General features: G+C 33.5%; 1 long non-coding RNA gene across 1 annotated transcript; it reads right to left on the minus strand.

Annotated features, from left to right (window-relative positions):
* Positions 1 to 458: 458 nt before the first annotated feature.
* Positions 459 to 1,253, minus strand: LOC139785253 (uncharacterized). The gene is made up of 3 exons (XR_011721869.1): positions 1,112 to 1,253; positions 722 to 902; positions 459 to 605 (listed from the first exon to the last, which is right to left on the minus strand). It is a non-coding gene; the product is annotated as an uncharacterized lncRNA (long non-coding RNA).
* Positions 1,254 to 6,151: the final 4,898 nt, after the last annotated feature.

Raw genomic sequence — 6,151 nt, forward strand, 5'->3', positions numbered from 1 at the left:
AAACTAAAGCGAAAAAGAAACACCAATAATATAAGGCTTCAAAAATTGTATATAAAAGGAAATATAACGTATACGTTATACATTTAAACTTAAAATTGAATCTGACAAACTTTCTATATAATATTTAGTTTCTCTCTAGTGCAATAAAATAAAGCGAAAAAGAAACAGCACAAATATAAGGCTTCAAAAATGGCATATAAAAGGAAATATAACGTATATGTTATATATTTAAACTTAAAATTGAATCTGACACTTTCTATATAATAGTTACTCTAGTACAATAAACTAAAGCGAAAAAGAAACACCAATAATATAAGGCTTCAAAAATTGTATATAAAAGGAAATATAACGTATACGTTATACATTTAAACTTAAAATTGAATCTGACAAACTTTCTATATAATATTTAGTTTCTCTCTAGTGCAATAAAATAAAGCGAAAAAGAAACACCAATAATATAAGGCTTCAAACTTGCATATAAAAGGAAATCATAAAAAATTCTACATTTTAATCTTTTTTACGCCCAGCAGCATTTCGTAGCCAACTTCTGAGTGCATTTAAAGCTTCTGATAAATCGCTGTCCGGAAATTTTAGTAGCATCACTCCTAGATTAAAAGAACAATGAAGAGAAATAAATATTCTGTGATTCTCTGAGTTACCTAATATTGTATAATAAATTAAAAACTTTGGGAGACGGAATACTTGAAAGAAGATAGAATACCTTAAAATAATTCCCAAAGTTTCAACTGTTTAAATGACCTTTTAATTGTCATAGCTTTCTGAGGATTATGACCATCAAAATTAAAATGTACAGCTAAGGAATTGGTCATCAATTGAGTCATAAGTTTTGACGTTGCAGTTTTTTCATTATTTCCCAAAGCCAAACTCTTCAAATAGTAGCACTGCAAGAAAGGAACCAAACAAAAAGAAATTAGTATTTATGAAACACATTACAGAGATGATGACGTTCCGATATTCACTGCCAGTACTAAAAATCTATAGTGTATGTGACGTAAACTATAGATTCAGTAGTGGCAGTGAATATCCAGAATCTAGCCATAAAATAATAAAAATGTATCAAGTTGTATAAGCATAATAAAATATTACTTACTGCTGCTGAAAGATTTACATCGTTGGATAAAAATTTCTCAAATTCTTCAAGGCCTTTTATATCACTCAGAGGCAGAGAGGGTAGATTTGGCGAACTAATTCCTTGATAAATTTCTTCTGTGCATTTCTACGATACTTCACATGTAAGAACGATATATAAAATAAATATTTATTATATAAAAACAATTAATATATAATAACATTAATATATGTATGCTGCTTATGTTGCATTTACAATAATATAAAAATCTCGATAGTACGCAAATCATAAATAAATAATGGCAAAAGCAAGAAGTATAAGAATAGTGGAATTATTGATGATCGATAACATTTAACCTGCATAATAAGGTTATAAAGTAAAGCATATGAGAGCACACAACGTTTCCAATTAAATAAACCTGAACAAATATTTATTAACAAATTATGAACTATATAAAAATTATATTTCATAAGTTATTTATGAAGTAATCATAATTGTCTATAGACTCTTTAAGAACACAAAACAAGTAGAAAGCTATCGATCATCTGATGTCATTTTGACATTATAATAACCAATAATAACCAAATATTGATATTATGATAACATCAAACGACGATATAGGTTGCTATTGAGTAAATAAGTAAACAATAAACTTACAAAAGGTAATCTAAATCGACCAAATATATATGTAGATTTCGAAAACGAGAATTCTTGAAGTTAAAAACAGATAAATGAGAAATAACACTATGAAAAACTTACCGGTGGACTTTCACTCATTTTCGATTGATTGCTGACTTCATTAAATAGCACGACTCAGCACTCTCAGCAGTGATGCCAGACACGAAACACAGCTGCAGTATACTGTGATGGCCTCGGCAGACAAGCACGATCACGTCAATCGCGCGCGATACACGATATCCAACGAACATAACCTTGCACTCGTCGCAGCACGCTCATTGGATATCGTGCGTCGCGGGCGATGTAATCGCATTGGTCGTTCGAGGCCGCATGGACGCGGTCCCGTGAAACGGAGATAGAGGGAGTACACACACAAAAGAGGAACCACGTCCGTGAGCGCTCAGCGCTGAGCGGCCCTTCGATCTTTTAATTTGCAACTGTTTTAAAAATCGTGAATCTGTTTGCATATATGATGTACTCTTTATAGTTTCAACGGTCAAAATTTAAAGTTAAAACATATTATATTTTATATATATTTATACATGTTATATAATTATAAAAATCTTATTATATGATAATTATTATAATAGTTATATAATAATTATATAATAAAAAAAATATAATAATATAGATAGCATATGTATAATTTTTCATATACATATACCTACATATACAATTATATACAAGATGGACAAAATACAGCGTTATTTTGTATCAACTCACGCTATATTTTGTGCCTGCATGTATATACATAATTTTCCTAATTTTATGTGTCGAAAAAAATGAATGAGTTTATTTGTAATCAAAAGCAGGTAAAATCCTCATGTCCGTTTATTTATGGTAGATAGGAATTGAGACCCGTTTAATTTTTTAATATATTATATTTTAATTTAAACTTATATATAATCGATTGAAGTTGTAAATGCTATCGACGTCTGATCGACATCGATCAGACGTCGATGGCGTCTACAGATAATCGATCGAAGTTGTAAATGCTATCGACGTCTGATCGACGTCGATCTGATTTGCTATTTCGATCTGGGAAAGCTGTAGACGCCATCGACGTCTGATCGATGTCGATCCGATTTACCATTTCCCCCTGGGGTACTCGCTCGCGAGGACCATGCTTGAATTTATGAGCACTCGTTGCACTATTTTTTAGATCACGTCACATTCTTCGATGGAGCACTTGCACGTGACTCGATCACACGCTGAACAATATCGTTTGCAATGTTGAACGCAATAGTGCGTAAGCATAAAACGATGAAGACTGAAGAAGGGGGCATTAAAGCGATTAAGTTCCCAATTATTAACATCATCATCATGGTCACGTTCATAAGTTCTTTCAAGCATCAATAGATGATTAGGATCAATGATACGGCCAGGGTACATACGTACCGAATTGTTCATCACCACCAATTCAACGTATTTCCCAATACCTGTATGAATCTTAATGTATGTTGCTTCACAATCGTCGAGCTTTTGATAAATTTTAGTCGCCCAATAGCGATAGTCAGCAATAGGTTTAATATAATACGGCACAACGTCAGCACGGCGAGCTGCACGTGATTCTTCCTCGCTAACGCACTCGTCCCGCAACCGTCGATACACTTTTCGTTTCACGTTAGATCTCCAGTTATAAGGAGAATTGGTATCGATAACGACTCTTTGTCTAGCGATGCGTTGACCGGTTCCACGTATACCTAGTTCGCGATCGCGAAGAAACTGTACCGGTGATATTCGTCGCACATCCGTCAATTTCACACCTTGATCTTCTTTACGCAAACCATCGGCGACATCTCCCATTATATACTCATCCTCAGAGTCTGGAAACTCTGTAGAGTTCTCGTCACTTGTCCATTCCATGGTGCGCACGTTATATATATATATATATATAACGAGTGGAACATTATATATATATATATAATGTTCCACTCGCGATAATGTTTTTTTCACTTCGTGCAAATTGGGCACATGTTGCATGGAAATGTCATGTACAATGCTTCATGACATTTTGAGCAGGCGCGGTAATGCATCGTACGGCGTAAATCAACGAAGTGTTTTCGGACAGCGTCCTCCATACTGTGGAAACCTTTGATATAAAAATTATGATGTCATAATATTTTATACCACATCACATTCCAATAATTTTAAATATTAATTTGCACATTTACCAGATGTTAACTGTATCGATCGCTACACAGATGTATCGCTGCACATAGACTTTCAATCATACTACTGCGGCTTGATGCATCCATCGTTATATATCCTTTGCTCTCTCTCTCTCTCGCTCCAATTGAATCTTGAAAGATCATTTCTTTTTTGTTTTGCATTTCTTCCTTTGTCTTGCGTACTGCGTAGATGTATCTATTTCACATTATTTTTATGACGCAGTACGCAAGACAAAGGAAGAAATGCAAAACAAAAAAAGAAATCCGACAAATCATGCGCTTCTTGGTTGATTGCAAATCACCATGGACTACGATGGGAGGATGGAAACGTGCCATACAGCATGGCGAAACATTTAATTACATCGGTCGTGCTTGGAGAGGGCGACGAGACGTCGACTCTTGTGTACGTCAAGGGATGCCAGAAACGAGAATGGCTGGTGGATCTACTTGAGAATAAAGCTAGAAAAAAATCTAAACATTGAGACTTTGGATGCCGATTACGAAGATATCGAATCTTTAAATAATCTAGATGTTACTAATACTATAAGATGTGAAAAACATGTTAAGAATTGCGCATTACAAAATGTATTAAAAATATGTAACTGGTGGTCGCGACACCAGAAAAAAATTATGATTTTTTTAAATAAATTATATATGTATATATAAAATGTTTTATTTCCTTTTCCCACATAGTTTGTAATATAATATAGATGTTTTAGTTGTTTAAAAGCTATTCAAAAGCTGTTTTAGCTGTTCAAAAGCTGTTTTTAGTTGTTTGATAGTTGTTTGATAGCTGTTTTTAAAGCTGTTTTAGCTGTTTTAGTTGTTTTTAGTTGTTTGATAGTTGTTTTTAGTTGTTTTTAGTTGTTTCTAAAGATGTTTTTAAGCTGTTTAGTTTTTTTAGTTGTTTTAGTTGTTTGTTAGTTGTTTTTAGTTGTTTTTAGTTTTTTTAGTGTTTTTAGTTGTTTCTAAAGATGTTTTTAGTTGTTTTTAGTTGTTTCTAAAGATGTTTTTAAAGCTGTTTTAGTTGTTTTAGTTGTTTTTAGTTGTTTGTTAGTTGTTTTAGTTCTTTTTAGTTGTTTGATAGTTGTTTTTAGTTGTTTTTAGTTGTTTCTAAAGATGTTTTAGTTGTTTTTAGTTGTTTTTAGTTGTTTCTAAAGATGTTTGATAGTTGTTTTTAGTTGTTTTTAGTTGTTTCTAAAGATGTTTTTAGTTGTTTTTAGTTGTTTTTAGTTGTTTCTAAAGATGTTTTTAGTTGTTTTTAGTTGTTTCTAAAGATGTTTTTAAAGCTGTTTTAGTTGTTTTTAGTTGTTTTTAGTTGTTTTTAGTTGTTTTTAGTTGTTTGATAGCTGTTTTTAGTTGTTGTTTGATAGCTGTTTTAAAGAAGTTTGACAGCGGTTCAATAGCAGTTATACAGATTAAACCATTGAAAGTTAATGGCGCGATATCGTTTTCATGAACATACGTGTCTCGCGGTGACTTCATCGCGCACGTGCAAAACTGCACATTGTAGATTTTTCGTGAGGCCCAAATGTATGGATGCTGAGATCATGGTGAAATTAGATATGATAAACAAACGATGTGACAATAGTGGGATATAGAAGGATGAATTTGATGGTACGCTCAGTAGTCGAGGACTAGAAGTCGTGAGTGCAATACCGCGATTTTTTCTTTTTAACACGATATGAGCGACGAGTACATAAAATTGTGCAAACCGGTGCTCAATTGTAAATTCAAAATCGTGAAAATCAGCGAACCGCGCATGAGAAATTGTAGCAGATTGAAATTGTGGAGAGTCGACGTAGCGCGATATTTGATCCGTCGCGAATTGGGAATCGCCGATCTCCGATCGAACCGGGAGTTTCTCAACAGCGAATTTGATTGGAAAAGAAACTTCGGATAATCGATCATTTATTCTGTGCGTCGTGTGGAGGTCCACTACATCAAATAATGCCGTGTAATCTCTGTTCAATTTGCACTGTTTGTGATTGATAGTGCTACGTGGCAAAGACATGGTGTTCGAAGGCTGTCTGTATTGCATATCAATAAAACTGCAGTTTATGCTTACAGCTTCTTTCATGTGTTGCTTTTTTCTAACTTATCTGTGTTTCAAAACTGTAAATATTTTGTATAAAATCATTGTTGTGTTGCAAATAGCCGAAGGTGTCTGACTCAAGAGCCAGGGGTTTCAGGTTGAAATCAAGCGGTGGTA

The sequence above is a fragment of the Temnothorax nylanderi genome, unplaced genomic scaffold (genome assembly GCF_030848795.1).
Source record: "Temnothorax nylanderi isolate EJ_2023f unplaced genomic scaffold, tnyl_v1.0 TNYL_tig0764_pilon, whole genome shotgun sequence".
Lineage (NCBI taxonomy): Eukaryota > Metazoa > Arthropoda > Insecta > Hymenoptera > Formicidae > Temnothorax > Temnothorax nylanderi.